The 16,646-nt window shown below is 43.1% G+C and overlaps 1 long non-coding RNA gene across 1 annotated transcript in view; it reads right to left on the bottom strand.

Annotated features, from left to right (window-relative positions):
* Nucleotides 1-16,142, bottom strand: part of LOC132405023 (uncharacterized) — a 173,463-nt gene extending 157,321 nt beyond the window's left edge. The window contains exon 1 of the long non-coding RNA XR_009515735.1: nucleotides 16,035-16,142. This is a non-coding gene — a long non-coding RNA (uncharacterized LOC132405023). The remainder of the gene's footprint in view (nucleotides 1-16,034) is intronic.
* Nucleotides 16,143-16,646: the final 504 nt, after the last annotated feature.

Genomic DNA, 16,646 nt, shown 5'->3' with positions numbered 1-16,646 from the left:
TTTGTCTACAAGGAGCACAACTCCAAATAATTGCTATTCACTTTGATCTTTTGCTACCTATCAGAAAATCATTAAGAATTTGAAGTGGCTGGTGAGCTTGGCATTAGCCTTTTGCCTCTAGAAGTTGAGTATCAAAGTTTAAAGTTCAAAGTACATTTATTATCAAAGCACATATATGTCCCCATATACAACCCTGAGATTCATTTTCTTGTGAGGATTCACAGTAAATACAAAGAAACACAATCAAATCAATGAAAGACTGCATCCAATTGGATAGGAAAACAGCCAATGTGAAAAACACAACAAGCTGTGCAAATACAGAAGAAAGATAGTAGTAATTAAGGAAGAAATAAATATTGAGAACGTGACAATGAGAGTCCTTGAAAGTGAGGCCATAGGTTGTAGGAACAGTTCAGTAATGGTGTGAGTGAAGGTGAATGAAGTTATCTGCTCTGGTTCAAGAACCTGATGGTTGAGGGGTAATAACTGCTCCTGAACCTCGTGATGTGGGTCCTCTGGCAACTGTACTGATGGCAGCAGCAAGAAGAGAGTCATGTCCTGGGTGGTGGGGAATCCCTGATGATTTGCAGATTTGCAGGTGAGACTGTGGTGAGGAAGGTAAATGTGAATTTAGAATTCATTTCAAGAAGACTAGAATATAAAAGCAAGGATTTACTATTGAGGTATTGTAAAGCACTGATGAGGCCTCACTTGGAGTACAGAGAACAGTTTTGGGCCCCTTATCTTTGAAAGGATATGCTGACACTGGAGAGGGTTCAAAGGAGATTCATAAAAATTATTCCATGACTGAACGTCTGATCATATGAAGAGTGTTTTATGGCTCTTGGCCTGTATCCACCAGAATTCAGAAAAATGACAGGTGACCCCACTGAAACCTATTGAATGATGAAAGACCTTGATTGACAGGAAACGGAGAGGATGTTTCCTATGGTGGGAGAGCCTAGGTCCAGAGAACACAGCTTCAGAATAGAGGGGTGTCCTTTTAGAATGGAGATGAAGAGTAATTTCTTTCACCAGAGTGGCAAAATTGTGGAATTTGTTGCCACAGGCAACTGCGCAGATCATATACTTCACGAATATTTAAGGCAGAGGCTGATAGATTCGTGACTGGTCAAAGCATGAAGGGATACTGGCAGGAGGTAGGAGACTGGGGCTGAGAGGAATAATGTGTCAGCCACAATGAAGTGGTGGAGCAGACTTACGGACCAAATGGCCAAATTCCGCTCCTGTATCTCATGTTCTGATGATGGATGCTGCTTTCCTGTGACAGCACTCCATGTAGATGTGCTCAATGGTTGGGAGGGCCGTATCCACTACTCTTTGAATGATTTTGCATTCAAAGCATTTCTGTTTCCATATTAGGCTTGTGATACAGTCAATCAATACAATCTCCCCCACACATCTATAGAAGTTTGTCAAAGCTTTAGATATCATGCTGAATGTTTGCAACTTCTAAGGAAGCAGAGGAGCTGCTGTGCTTTCTTTGTAATGGCCCAGGACAGATCTTCCGAAATGATAACACTGAGGAATTTAAAGTTTCTAACCTTCTCCATCTCTGTTCCTCCCAAAAGGACTGGCTCATGGAGCTTCAGTTCCCTCCTCCTGTTGTCAATAATCAGCTTCTTGGTCTTGCTGACGTTGTATAAGAGGTTATTGTGCTCAGCCCAATTTTCATTCTCTCCTATACGCTGATTCATCACCACCTTTGATTTGACCAGTGACAGTGCTGTCATTAGCAAAGTTAAACTTAAAACTTAAATATTTAAACTCTTCTTACCACTAACATCACAGGTGAGATACAGTGATTCAGAAACTGTTTCTTTCACTCCGTCATCAGATTTCTGAACACTACCTCATTGTTCCTTATAATTTTGACAATTTATTTTGTAATTTATAGTAATTTTACAACTTTGCACTCTACTGTTATGGTGCGCACCAGTCCACGTCAGCTTTAAGGGTCTCTACAGTATGGATACCTGGTGTGGTCCCTTCAGAGATTCTGGACTAATTAGAAGCCATGTTTTGGCACCAAAATTTGGATATTTAATGAGTACCTTTACTCAGGTTTGGGGCTCAATCACCAGCTCGTCTCACTCTCAAAATCATAGTTCAATTCTAGTCACGGATAATCCAGCACTTGGTTCCTTACCATCCTCGCCTAGGCCTCTCGTCACGTTTATGGCTGCAACAAAGCAACAAATTTCACACCATACAAGACAGTGATAATAAATCTGAGTAACACACACACAAATGCTGGAGGAACTCGCACAAGTCAGGCAGTAGTTATGAAAGTGAATAAAAGTCGACTTTTCGGGCCAAGACGCTTCATTGGGACTGATTCTTGGCCTGAAACGTCGACTGTTTATTCATTTCCATTGATGCTGCCTGACCTGCTGAGTTCCTCCAGTATTTTGTGTGTGTTGCTCTGGATTTCCAAAAGCTGCAGAATCTCTTATGTTGATCTTTCCTTACGGCAAGATAGCAGAGCATATGGACGCAACGGCCTCTCAGGCGCAACCAAAGGTATTTTTTTCTCTTTGTTGCATGTGTTTTTCATGATTGCAAGGCCCTGTTGGATATTAATAATGTAAGATAACGCAGGTCTTTTTCACTTTTTCGTGGCGTGACAGGCAGAGGGGAAGCTGCATAGCCTTGGTTGTAGCAAGGACTAGGCCTCAAGCTGCCAGCTTGCCTGCTGCTACATTCCAGGAGAGGGGATGCCAGAAGCAGCGCAGCATGGCATCCATGCTCGGTTGGGAGCTGCCCTCTCCCATTGGTGCTGCCCTCCAGTGTTTGATCAGTGGAATGACAGGCTGGGCAGCAGTGGCTGCACACTGCCTGGAAATGTACCATCAATTTGAGGGACACATTGCTCAGTTCTTGGGCTATATACATGGTCTCACACAAAAAAAAAGTTTATTTTTTAAATTGCTATTTTGAATGTGCCATTTATGTTTTGCACCTTGGTCCCAGAGGAACACAGTTTTCTTTGGTTGTTTTCATGTAACGTTGAATGATAATAAAGTCGAATTTGAATAAACCTGATTCTGTTTCTGACAAAGTATCTTTCACCTGAAATGTTAATACTGTGTCCCCTTCCTAATATAAAATGCACACTACAAATTCAGAATGTGTGGCCTATAATCTCCTTAAATCTAAAACTAATGAGGGATATTTCCAAGAGATTTCATTTGACAATCCTCTTCAATTAGTGTTAGCGCTGTGTAGGCATGCACTCCCTAGGATGCCAAATCAACCAACTGGGACGTTTCCAGAGAGCAATCCTCAGATCAACCTCAAGTTTACTGAGCTAAAACTTCAGGGCAGTATTAACATATGTAATCACTGCTTCAGTATATTTATATTAACAACTGTATCATTATTGACAGGGAAAGGTCCCTTGTTCTCTACGCCTCGTTTGAACTGAGAATATTAATACCAATTACTTAAAGCACTCACTATTCTCTCCAGTGGTGTTTAGTAACTGTTTTAGAGAAGAGGAGAGAAATACCCACAGTGGTCTCTTTATTAGGTACACCCTTGCACCTGCTCATTAATGCAAAAATCTAATCGGCCAATCACATGGCAACAACTCAATGCATAAGAGCATGCAGACATGGTCAAGAGGTTCAGTTTTTGTTCAGACCAAGCATCAAAATGGAGAAGAAATATGAACTAAGTGACTTTGACCACAGAATGATTATTGGTGCCAGATGAGATGGTTTGAGTATCCCAGAAAATACTGATCTCCTGGGATTTTCACACACTACAGTCTCCAGAGTTCACAGAGAATAGTGCAAAAAACACAAAATAAACATCCAGTGAGTGGGTGAAAATGCTTTGATAATGAGGGAGGTCGGAGTAGAATGGCCAGACTGGTTCAAGCTGACAGGAAGGTGACAGTAGCTCAAATATAACAGTGATATGCAGGAGAGCATCTCTGTATGTACATCATGTTGAACGTTGAAGAGGATGGGCTGCAGCAGAAGGCCATAAGCATATGTTCAGTGGCCTCCTTATTAGGTACAGGAGGTAGCAAATAACGTGGCCACTGAGTATATTTCTACAGTGTATTTATTGACATGAGGAGATGAATGGAATGTGGGTGAACTACACAGCTCGTAGTAAACAATATCAGATCACTCAAAAAGCAGATTCCAATAAATGATTGGAAAGATAAGCATCGGCAACTTCCTCAAGTAGAAATATTGCTATAGTTACAGAGAAATCCAGGGAATGTGAGAATGGTTATAGTGTGGCATCACAGAACACCTTACAGCACCTGGTGTAGAGTTGAGATTCAATTGCTGTCGCTGCCTATAAGCAGTTTTTACTTCTTCACTGAGTTTCTTCCAAGTTCTCTGGTTTCCTCCACATTCCAAAGCCAAACGATGAGTTGCGGGCATGCTATGTTGGTACTGCAAGCATGGCAATACTTGCAGGCTGCCCCTCCCCCAACACAGTCCTCACTGATCTGACTTGATGCAAATGACACATTTTACTGCAGTGCATACTGTCCTTTTCACAGTGTTAGGAAATAAAGAAGCAGAGGTTTAAATTAAGAGGGGAGGGAACCTGAGGGGAGACTGATCATTGTCTGGAATGAGCTGCCAGAGGACGTGGTTTTGGAAGGTGCATTAACAACAAGTACATGGATAGAAAAGGTTTGCAGGGATATTGTCCAAGAGAATGATGTTAACTTGCCTAAATGTTTACTAACCAATGGCACTGATTCCAACCATGAAGGGCTTAGTTTGTATAATGTCCCATGTTCCATCTACATTGGACCCTTCCGAGCTCACTTACTGTTCATACGGGTCCACTGCTGCCATAGCCTCAGCCCCCCACTCTCTCCTGTCCCACCTAGAAAACTATGCCTCATACGCCAGGACATTGTTCATCGACTTTAGTTTGGTGTATTACATGATCACCCCTCAGAGGCTGGTGCATAAACTGCCCTCGACAGTTGTAGAGAGTGTCAACAACGCTCTCCGCAACTGGATCTTGGACCTCTTGATGGAAAGACCCCAGTCAAACTAAGTTGGCAGCAACTTCTCGAGTACCATCACACCGAGCACTGGTGCCCCCCTGGGTTGTGTGCTTAGTCTGCTGCTGTTCACACTGATGACCCATGACTGCACTGTCACATCTAGCTGAAACCACATCAACTTTGCTGATGATACAACAGTGGTTGGTCTCATGAGTAACAATAATGAGTCAGCATACAGAGAGGAGGTGAAGAGGCCTGTTAAAATGGTGTGGGAACAACCACCCAAATCTAAACGTAGATGGGACAAATGTGATGATTGTGGACTTTAGAAAGGTGCAGCTCGGCCACTCGATGGCCGCTGTGGAGAGACTGAAGAGAACAAAGTTCCTTGGCGTGCACATAACCTGGACTCACCACACCTCTTCACTAGTCAAGGCGGCACAGCAGTGTCTACACTGAGAAGATTGAGGCATTCAAGACTTCCCAATCCCCACAGCCCCCCCCCCACCCCTCCCACATCCTAACAACATTCTACAGGAACACCATTGAGACTGTCCTGTCTGACTGTATCATTGTGTAGTACAGAAGCTGCAGGGCAAGACCATAGAGAGGACAGGAAAAACCACTGTGAGGATCAACAGAGTGCCCCACCTTCCCTAGTTCTGACATTTACCAGGGCTGTTGTAGACGACAGGCCCGAAGCATTGTTCAGGCTCCCTACCATCCCTCTCACAATCTCCTTGACACTCTACCATCAGGGAGGAGGTACAGAAGCATCAAGACTAGGCATTCCAGACTGGGTAACAGCATCTTCCCACAGGCTGTGGAGCTAATGAATACCCTACCACCACCGAGGTTTCATCACTGGATCAGAGAGAGCCCTTTACTGCACTATTAACTGTTTTCTTGTATTTTGACGTGTGTTTTATTAACTTACAGTACTGTGCAAAAGTCTTGGACACACACAGTGCCTATAAAAAGTAGTCACTCCCACCCCCCAGAAGTCTTCATGTTTTATTGTTTTACAACATTGAATCACAGTGGATTTAATTTGGCTTTTTTGACACTGATCAAGGGAAAAGACTCTTCTGCGTCAAAGTGGAAACAAATTTCTACAAATTAGTCTAAAGTTATTACAGTTATTAAACACAAAATAACTTATTGCATAAATACTCATCCCCTTCCTGTTAGTATTTAGTAGGTGCACTTTTAGCAGCAATTACAGCCTTGAGTCTGAGTGGATAGGTCTCAAACAGCTTTGCACATCTGGACACTGCAATTATTCCCCATTCTTTTTTACAAAACTGCTCAAGCTTTGTCAGATTGCATGAGGATTGTGAGTGATCAGCCCTGCTCAAATCCAACCACAAATTCTCAATTGGATTGAGGTCTGGACTCTAACTTGGCCATTCCCTGACATTAACTTTGCTGTTTATAACCCATTCCTCTGTACCTTTGGCTTTATGCTTGGGGTCATTGTACTACTGGAAAAGAAATCTTCTCCCAAGTCACAGTTCTCTTGCAGACTGCATCAGGTTTTCCTCCAGGATTTCCCTGCATTCATTTTACCCTCTACCTTCACAAGACTTCCAGGTCCTGCTGCAGTGAAGCATCTCCACAGTGTGATGCAGCCACCACCATGCTTCATGGTAGGGATGGTGAGTTTTTGATGATGTGCGGCATTTGGATTACACCAAACATAGCATTTAGTCTGATACCCTAAAAGGTCAATTTTGGTTTCATCAAACCATAGAACCTTCTTCCAGTTGACTTCAGATTCTCCACGTGCCTCTGTCAAACACTACTGAGATTTCATGTGAGTTTTTTTTTTCAACAGTGGCTTTCTCTTTGCCACTCTCCCTTAAAGCTGTAACTGGTGAAGCACCCGGGCAACAGTTGTTGTATGCACAGTCTCTCTCATCTCAGCCACCGAACTCCTCCAGAGTTGTCATAGGTCTCTTGGTGGCCTCCCTCACTAGTCCCCTTCTTGCACAGTCACTCAGTATTTGAGGGTGGCCTGCTGTAGGCAAATTTACAGCTGTGCCATATTCTTTCCATTTCTTGATGTACTCTTCTTACATATTCTTAACTGTTCTCCAAGGGAAATTCAGTGACCTGGAAATTTTCTTGTATCCGTCTCCTGACTTGTGCATTTCAATAACATTTTTTGCAGAGTTGCTTGAGGTGTTCTTTTCTCTTTATGGTGTAGTTTTTGCCAGAATACTGACTCACCAGCAGCTGGACCTGTGACTGTGGTAAAGATATAGGTGTACTTTTACTTCAGTCAATTGAAACCCCTTGACTGCACACAGGTGATCTCCATTTAAATATGTGACTTCAAAAAACAGTTGGCAATGATTTTGCTGTGTCATAATAAAGAGGGTGAATATTTATATAATCAATTATTTTGTGTTTTATATTTGTAATTAATTTGTAGAGATCTGTTTTCACTTTGACACAGAAGTCTTTTTCTGTTGATCAGTATCAAAAAAAGTCAAATTAAGTCCACTGTGATTTAATGTTGTAAAACAATGAAACATGAAAACTTCTAAGGGGGGGAAGTGTGAATATTTTTTGTAGGCACTGTGTGTGCATGAGTGTGTGTGTGTGTATATAACTGATTTCACAACAGATGTAAGTGATGATAAAGCTGATTCTGATGTGTATCTCTGTTTGGACTGACAGTGGGAAAGGACCAGGGAGAGGGGAATGGTTGGAAAAGGGGAAGGAAGAGGAAGCAGGAAGCACCAGAGAGGTGTTCTGTAATTATCAATAAATCAATTGTTTGGGATCAAGTGACCTTGCCTGGTGTCTCACGGCTGGATGTGTCGGCACCACACCAACCACTCCTCTCTGCTGCCTGTGCCCACCCCTCCCATGGCACTCCACCCTCACTGTTCCAATTAGCCTTTGCTCCCACCAGATTTACAGACTCACTTTCTGTTGCACATTGACAATACAGTACTGTGCAAAAGTCTGAGGCAACCGAGAGATATATATGCACCTAGGACTTTTACACCGTACTCTATTTATGGTGATACTTTGTTTTATATGCTGCGTGTGATTTACGTTTTGTGGGTTCACTAGAGGAACATGGCTTTGTTTGTTTTATATATATATATATATATATATATATATATATAAAAAATGGAATACAGAGATGACAATAGACTTGAACTTGAACTTGAAATTGTAATCCTGGTTAGCAAGGACCAGTTGAGCTAAAGGGCCTACTTACATTCTGTGTGACGCCAAGACTCTATGTCATATGACAATAATAATCCATATACCAGCTTTCCAATTTACCAGTTTACTTGTGTTTTGTAACCCTCTGCTAGAACACCCAGAACCCTCTCACTACTTTTTTAGATGATCGGCTTCAGCTGTCACATGTACAGGGAGTGAGAGAGCATTGAGCTCTAAGATTTTTAGTGCACCCGAATTGGTTAATTGTTGACTTACAAAGTTGTTCATCCCTGGTTCTTTATGCCTAATCTTGTTAAGTTTATTTTGACTGGCTGGAGGATTCTGTGTTATGCGGACACCTGATTAGCACTTATCGCGGGGTCCTAGTTTTGAGAACGTTACGTTCTGCGGTGTCGCTTGGCCGAGCCACCAACGTTCTGCTGGAATTCTTTTGAATATATCCTGGTCGCTATCTCTCTATGGAAGTCTGTTTTTCCTCCGTCATTGTCAGGGCTCACCATGACCCGTACGTTGAAAAAATCGAAACATACAGTGAAACACGTCGTTTTCTTCAAACGGCAACACTATCAGAATATGAGCTGGGGGTAGCCTGCAAGTGTCACCATGTTTCTGGCACCGACATAGCACACCCAGAGCTCACTAACCCTAACTGAATGTCTTTTCGCAATGTGAGAAGAAATTGGAATACCCAGAGTCCGCATGCAGTGGAGGAACCGAACATGAACTAGTTCTGCCAAAGGGCTTGTTTCTGCACTCTGTGACCCAAGGACTATGAAATATGACAATAATAACCCAATTTATCAACTTATTAGTAGAACATCAAGATCCCGCTCACCATTTAGAAAATGTTCACTATATGCCGTGTTGTATGATGTGGGCAATCATGGTCTTTCCATGACCATGATTGTTCTGCCACGCACCACCTGCAGGCCCCTCCAAGTCTCCATCCAGCTAAACAAGTCCCCTGCCACTCATCACCTGCAACCTATTTAAACCCAACTCTCATCCATAATCCTCATTTACACATCGAGCCAGCCAGCCTCAGCCATTTGCTCCTAGCCTTCAGTTACCCTGTTGGCTTGTCATGTTAAGTATCTGTTTTCTTGTTTTGTAGGCTTTTGTGGCTTTTGTAGTTTATTCACAAAATATTGTTTACTGCTAACTTGTCTCCACTGCTCTGCTTTTGTGTCAAGCCTCCTCTACGTTTCCCAACAAATTCCATCATCTACTTTACCTACCAAGGTGACCCTAACCTCATGTCATGTCATTACAATCATTCCTGGTTGGATTGGCTAGGAGTCATAAACACAAGAGATTCTGCAGATGCTGCAATAACAACTCCTGGAACTCTATATCTTACCCCTCTACTCAGTTCACCCAATACACAAAATGCTGGACGATCTCAAAAGGTCAGGCAGAATCTGTGGATTCACCATTTCAGGCCAAGATCCTTCATCAGGAAGAGTCTCTATCTCCTCTATTCCTGACCTTTACCAGGATTATTGTACACAGAGGGTCCAAGGAATTGTTGAGGACCCCTATTACCCATTCCAAAATCTCTTTGACCCACTACTATCAGGAAGGAAGTACAGGAGCATTAGGACTGCCATACTGCTAAACAGCATCTTCCCTCACCCACCCACCACCGAGCTCTTGTCAGTAAGACAGCAAGCTGTTTACTGTCTCCTTTTTACCTCTGCTGCTTGCATTTTAAATTATATTTTCATTAACAGTTATGGTAATATTTATTTTATGCATTGTCTGTGATATATGATTTGAAGGTGCACCACGGTCCAGAGGAACATTATTTAGCTTGGTTGTATATACGTACAGTCAGATAATAATAAACCTGAACTTGGAAAGTCTCAGCCCAAATCATCAATTGCTAATTCCCCTCCACAGATGCTGCCTGACCTGTTGCTTCCTCCAGCATTTAGGGTGTTGGGTGAAGTGAGCAGAGGGAAAAGCTATGGAGGTCCAGGAGCTATAATTTCAAAATCTTCAAGAACTTGGCTGCTGATGAAGGTGCAAAGGAGGGGTATCTTTTGCCTACAGTGAAAAACCACAGCACCAAGTAATATAGTAGTTAGTGCAACGCTATTACAGCTCAGGGTATCAGAGTTCAGAGTTCAGTTACAATGTCCTCTGTAAGCAAGTTTGTATGATCTTTCCATGCAAAAGTGGGTTTTCTCCAGATGCTCTGGTTTCCTCCCACAGTCCAAAGACATCAAAGTCATACTAGTTAGTAGGTTAATTGGTTGTTGTAAATTGCCCCCTCCAACACACACACACACACACACACACACACACACACACACACAGAGTCAGGCAGCATCTGTGGAGACAATGGGATGATGAACGAAGTACGTCGTGGGTCAGACTCTGAATCAGGAGCTGTGCAGGCTCCCAACCCAATATATTAGCCACCACCCCTGCAGCGTCATGCAACATGTGATGGGCGATCAGTTTACCTACACAGATGCTGCCTGACTCACTGAGTTTCTCCAGCAGTTTGGTTTTTGCTCCAGATTGCAGCATCCAACGTCTCCACATTCCCAGTGCATTTTCGAACATGCACAACAACTCAACCCCAGGCTTTTGGAACTACAACTGACATTTCTGAAAGTTTCAGCTAATGTCCTAGAGCAATGCAACATGGTACAGGTCCTTCAGCTCAGCAAGTCCATGGTGAGTTCTGTGCCCACCTAGCGAATCCCAATTCAGCCTGTAAGCCTTGAAGTCCTGTCCCTGCCCTCCATGTACCTATCCAAGTGCTTCTTAAATGGTATTTTTGTATCTGCTTCAATCTCCCCTTTGGTCAGTTTGTTTCATATCCTCACCACCCCCTGCATGAAAAGGTAATTACTCAGGCCCTCTCCCACACTGAAACAATGCCCTGTGGTTTTGGACTCCCCTAATCACATCTTTGTTATAAACAGGTGACCAAAACTGAACACAGTACTCCAAGTGCAGCCTCACCAGTGACTCCTATCAGAATCTGAATCACCTTTAATATACAGTACTGCACCAGCTGGTGGAGTAGCGGCTTCTGCACCCAGACTTTGAGGTGAGAGGTCCTGGGTTCAAATTCGGCCCGTTCCTTGCAGGCTTTCCATCTGTGCTGGGTTGAATGTCAAGCTAGGAGCTCGACCTCGTAACAAAACAGACAAAAATGCTGAAGAAACGGGCAAGTTGCTGCCTGGTGCAGCACACAGCATGGGAAAGAACAACAGCACAGTATTGTGCAAGAGTCTTAGACACTTATAGTACATGGTGAGATTTGTATGGTAGCAGCAGTATATGATAATAAAAATCCATTAACTACAATAAGTGTGTATAAATGTGACACCCTGGGAAGGGTTTCACTGCTAACGTAATGGTCTTTCTGTAGAAGCAGTGTTTGGGTTAGGGTTAGAGATAACTAGTGCTTTGGAACGTGAGCCGTCCAGTGAGGGGAGTGTGTTGTCGTGCTGTGTGCCTGACACCGAGGGACTGTAAATCTGGGTCTGTAAGTCAGCAGGAGATGGAGAGGAGAGACGCCAGAAAGGAGTGGACTTGGAGTGGGGCCCAGAGTCTGGGAAAATCAATGGAGGATCGGCGAAAAGGAAACCCTGAGCTCCAACTTGTGCACATTAGACTCTTTATTAACAAGACCATAAGATATAGGAGCAGAAGTGGGCCATTTGGCCCATCGAGTCTGCTCCACCATTCAATCATTAGCTGATCCAAGTCTTTCAGTCATCTCTACTACCCTACCTTCACCCCATATCCTTTGATTCCCTGGCTAATCAAGAACCTATCTATCTCTGCCTTAAATACACCCAATGACTTGGCCTCCACAGCCACTCATGGCAACAAGTTCCACAGATTTACCACCTTCTGACTAAATTAATTTCTCCACATCCCAGTTCTTAATGGACGTCCTTCATTTCTGAAGTTGTGCCCTCTTGTCCTAGACTCCCCTACCATGGGAATTAACTTTACCATATCTAATCTGTTCAGGCCTTTTAACATTCTGAATATTTCTATGAGATCCCCCCTCATTCTCCTGAACTCCAGGGAATACAGCCCAACGGCTGCCAGACATTCCTCATGTGGTAACCCTTTCATTCCTGAAATCATTCTCGTGAATCTTCTCCAAATCCTCTCCAGTGTCAGTATATCCTTTCTAAAATCAGGAGCCCAAAACTGTACACAATACTCCAAGTGTGATCTCACGAGTGCCTTATAGAGCCTCAACATCACATCCATGCTCTTACACTCTATACCTTTAGAAATAAATGCCAACATTGCATTTGCCTTCTTCACAACCGACTCAACCTGGAGGTTAACCTTTCGGGTATTTTGCATAAGGACTCCCAAGTCCCTTTGCATCTCTGCATTTTGAATTCTCTCCCCATCTAAATAATAGCCTGCCCATTTATTTCTTCCACCAAAGTGCATGACCGTACACTTTCCAAAATTGTATTTCATTTGCCTCTTCTTTGCCCATTCCCCTAAATTATTTAAGTCTCTCAACACTACCCACTCCTCCACCTATCTTTGTATCATTGGCAAATTTAGCCACGACTTCATTAATACCATAGTCCAAATCATTGACATACATCGTAAAAAGCAGCGGTCCCAACACTGACCCCTGTGGAACTCCACTGGTAACTGGCAGCCAGCCAGAATAGGATCCCTTTATTCCCACACTCTGTTTTCTGCTGACCAGCCAATGCTCCACCCATGCTAGTAACTACCCTGTAATTCCATGGGCTCTTATCTTGCTAAGCAGCCTCATGTGCGGCACCTTGTTAAAAGCCTTCTGAAAATCCAAGTACACCACGTCTACTGCATCTCCTTTGTCTGTCCTGCTTGTTATTTCCTATAAGAATTTCAGTAGGTTAGTCAGGCAGGATTTTCCTTTCAGGAAACCATGCTGGTTTTGGACTATCTTGTCACGTTCCTCCAGGTACTCCGTAATCTCATCCCTAACAATCGATTCCAACAACTTCCCAACCACTGATGTCAGGCAAACAGGTCTATAGTTTCCTTTCTGCTGCCTCCCACCCTTCTTAAATCGTGGAGTAACATTTGTAATTTTCCAGTCATCCGGTACAATGCCAGAATCTATTGATTTTTGAAAGATCATTGTTAATGCCTCCACAATCTCTCCAGCTACTTCCTTCAGAACCCAAGGGTGTATTCCATCAAGTCTAGGAGAATTATCCACCCTCAGACCATTAAGCCTCCTGAGCACTTACTCAGTTGTAATTTTCACTGCACAAACTTCACTTCCCTGACACTCTTGAATGTCCGGTATACTGCAGATGTCTTCCACTGTGAAGACTGATGCAAAATACGCATTCAGTTCCTCTGCCATCTCTGCGTCTCTCATTACAATATCTCCAGCGTCATTTTGTATTGGTCCTATATCTACCCTCAACTCTCTAAATGGGCCCTTTTCTTTTTGTTTTTTCTTTACTGACCCTTTAGTCAAACTAAGAATTATAAAGCTAAATCATTTAATTGTATATAGTGTACTGTCTGTTATTTTGTGGTACTGATTTGTAACTGAGTAACAAATCACACAGCATCCACACAAACGGGGTTTCAGGGTTTTGCACCTCAATCCCATACGTTTGGCAGGGTCGGAGATTGTTTTCCCTAGACTTATGCAGCCAACAGAACCAGAATGTTACATAAATGTAACACTTAACCAACTGGCTGGTATATGTCTAGGGGAAAAGGAGATCCCACCACACACCAATCCCACCTCCCGTACACGCAGGTGCTGTGAGAATCGAGTTTATGCCTCATGTCCGCACACAGTATCAAATTCACACCAGATACCGTTATGAAATACACTTTAAAGAGTTTACTAAAACTAAGAGTACTAGGCAATACAATATATATGAAAGAAAAGAAAAAGCAAAAGGTGCCAACTTATCAAAGTTCAGTCAGTTTAGTGCACATCGTTGGAGCTCAACCATCGAACCATTCGATCCCTCGTCACTTTCCGCCGACCTCCACGTCTTCGCACCCGGGACCACCCACAGTGATCAACCAAGCAGTGCAGCGCATGTCCACCTTCCTCGGCGTCTTCCTCCCGACTCTCTCGAAAACCCGCAAACCACCCCCCCCCCCCAAGTTCCCAGGCTCACAAGACAAAATAACATTCCCCATTGGTTAACAAATGAATTCAATCCCGATATCAGCAAGTCTACAGCTAAACAACTGCGAGAGAAACACTTATCAGACAATGAAGCATTCCTACTCTTAACAAACCAAAGAAGCCATTTTGAGTCACATACACAAGACATTGTACATAAACAAAGAAAATTAAATTAAAGTAGTACAAAGAGAGAGGGAAAAAGCACCAAGGTTGTGTTCATGGGTTGGTTCATTGACCATTGTGAAATCTGATAGTGGAGGAGCAGAAGCTGCCCCTGAATAACTGAGTGTGTATCTTTAGGCTCCTGTACCTCCTTCCTGATGGTAGCAATGGGGAGGGGGCATGGAGGTTACCTTTTGAAGTATTCTGGATGCTGGGGAGCCTATTGCCCAAGATGGAGCTGGCAGAGTTTATGAGTTCCTGCAGCTTTTTCCGATCCTGTGCAGTGGCCCCTCCATATGACATGATGATGCAACCAGTTAGAATGCTCTCCAAAGTACATCTGTTGAAATTTGCAAGAGTCTTTGATGACATACCAAGACTCCTCAAACACCTAATCAAATATAGCTGCTATCATGCCTTCTTTGTAATTGCATCAATATGTTGGGTCCAGAATAGATAATCAAGGATGTTGACACTCAGTAACTTGAAATTACTCACCCTTTCCATTTCCGATTCCTTGATGAGGACTGGTGTGTGTTCCCTTGCCTTAACCTTTCTGAAGTTCACAATCAATTCCTTGGTTTTTCTGATGTTGAGTTCAAGGTTGTTGTTGTGACACCACTTAGCCAGTTAGTCCACCTCATTCCTGTATGTCTCGTCATCACCATCTGAAACTCTGCCAACAATAGTTGTGTTGTCAGCAAATTTACAGATGACTTTTGAGCTGCGTCTTGCCACACAGTTGTGGGTGCAGAGAGACTAGAGCAGTGGGCTAAGCATGATACTTGAGGTGTGCCAGTATTGATTGTCAGTGGGGAGGAGATGTTATTTCCAATCCGCTCAGTCTATGGTCTTCTGGTGAGGAAATCAAGGTTCCAGTTGCAGAAGGAGGTACAGAGGCCCATGCTTTGGAGTTCATTGATTTGAACTGTAGGAATTATTGTGTTGAGCATTGAGCTGAAGTCAATAAGCAGCAGCCTGACATAGGTATTGCTGTTGTCCAGGTGATTCAAGGCTGAACTCATGCCACTGCAACATAATGTCCAAAATCCGCTACTCAGTGCCTTCAATATCTTTTTCACTACGTTCTCCTAGGTTCTTCTGTTCCTACACTTGTTAGACTTCTCAAAGTGCATGACCTCACACTTTTCTGTATAGAAGTCCATTTGCCACTCCTTGGCCCACTTCACTAAGTGATCACAATCCCCTGTGGTCTATGATTACTTTCTTCACTATCAACAACACCTAATTCCATGTCATCCAAATCATTTATATAAATAATGAATAACAAGTTTATTCCCAACAATAAACTCAGCAGTAAACAAGAAAAAACCTTCAACAATTCCCACTCTGCCTTCTACTTTCAAGCTATTTTTGAATCTACCTAACCAGCTCTGGCTGGATTCCATGGCACTTAACCTTCCAGACCAGCCAACCTTGCGGGACCTTGTTAAAGATTTTGCTAGCGTACAAACAAACAATATCAATTGCTCTTACATTTTTGGTTACTTCTTCAAGGAACTCAGAGAGCTTTGTCAAGCCCAACTTCTCATACACAAAGCTGTGCTGACTCCTCCTGATCAGTCTTTGTTTATCCAGTTACTGGTAGATCCTGTCCCCCAGAATTCACTGCAGTAACTTCCCTGGCAGAGATAACTGGCTGACAGACCTGACTTACCCTTATAGCCCTTCTTAAACAATGGAACAACATGTATGGCTGTCAGGTAAAACAGATTTTTTTTTTCACTCTGTTTCAGTGCCGTAATGCCTGTGATATGTTGTAGACCAGAGATTCTGAGTAGAAATACATAATAGCATTAATATTGATTTATTTAACATCTAGTAATTACTGCCCCCCACATACCCCCTTTCTTTCATTTTCCGCTCCTCATCCTAGTTGCCCTCTCACCCCTTCTCCTCACGTCCATCACAACTCTCTGATGACCCTCCCCCTTCCCTTTCTTCCATGATCCACTCTCTTTTCCTATCAGATTCCTTCTTCTCCAATCCTTTACCATCTCCACCTATCACCTCCCAGCTTCTTACGTCACCCCTCCTCCCTCCTATCATCTCTTAGCTTGTATTTCTCCCCCTTCACGCACCTTCCTA

Source organism: Hypanus sabinus, chromosome 14 (genome assembly GCF_030144855.1).
Source record: "Hypanus sabinus isolate sHypSab1 chromosome 14, sHypSab1.hap1, whole genome shotgun sequence".
Classification (NCBI taxonomy): Eukaryota; Metazoa; Chordata; class Chondrichthyes; order Myliobatiformes; family Dasyatidae; genus Hypanus; species Hypanus sabinus.
Note: the sequence above shows the minus strand (reverse complement) of the source record. Positions and strands in the feature narration are given on the sequence as shown.